Raw genomic sequence first — 450 nt, forward strand, 5'->3', positions numbered from 1 at the left:
ATATTACAATATGCTATCTGTATTTTGACATCAGTTCGTGCCAATTATAAGAAAACTATTTTACGAACGTGAGATAAAGTAAAACGCTGAACGTAAAGATTGGATTATAATTTCTAATGCATTGCTTTTAATTGCAAACTTGGATTTAAATCAAAGTAGACTTAATCGATGAATGGTTGGAAATGAAAACCCGGCATTTTCCATAAAAATCGGCTCAGGAAATCCCACAAATTTTTGTTAAGAAACAAAGAGCGACAAATCTTTCTGATTCATAATCTACTTCTTTATTTCACGCATTTGCGAACTATTCTGCGTTATGATTTATTAGCAGGACAGAGTAAAAGGAAAAATAGAAACGTAGATTATTTGCGCAATATAATAGGAAACAGTAAGCAAAGAGTAAGTAGTAAATAGCAGGCAACAGGTAGCAAACAGCAAATAGCAAGTAGC

The 450-nt window shown here is 32.4% G+C and overlaps 1 protein-coding gene and 1 pseudogene across 3 annotated transcripts in view; one reads left to right on the top strand and one right to left on the bottom strand.

Moving 5' to 3' along the window:
• LOC119641459 (inner centromere protein A) overlaps nucleotides 1-450 on the top strand; it is a 147,822-nt gene that overhangs the window by 14,575 nt on the left and 132,797 nt on the right. The window lies entirely within an intron of this gene.
• Nucleotides 1-450, bottom strand: part of LOC119641440 — a 4,863-nt pseudogene that overhangs the window by 1,946 nt on the left and 2,467 nt on the right.

The sequence above is a fragment of the Glossina fuscipes genome, unplaced genomic scaffold (genome assembly GCF_014805625.2).
Source record: "Glossina fuscipes isolate IAEA_lab_2018 unplaced genomic scaffold, Yale_Gfus_2 150, whole genome shotgun sequence".
In the NCBI taxonomy this organism is placed as follows: Eukaryota; Metazoa; Arthropoda; class Insecta; order Diptera; family Glossinidae; genus Glossina; species Glossina fuscipes.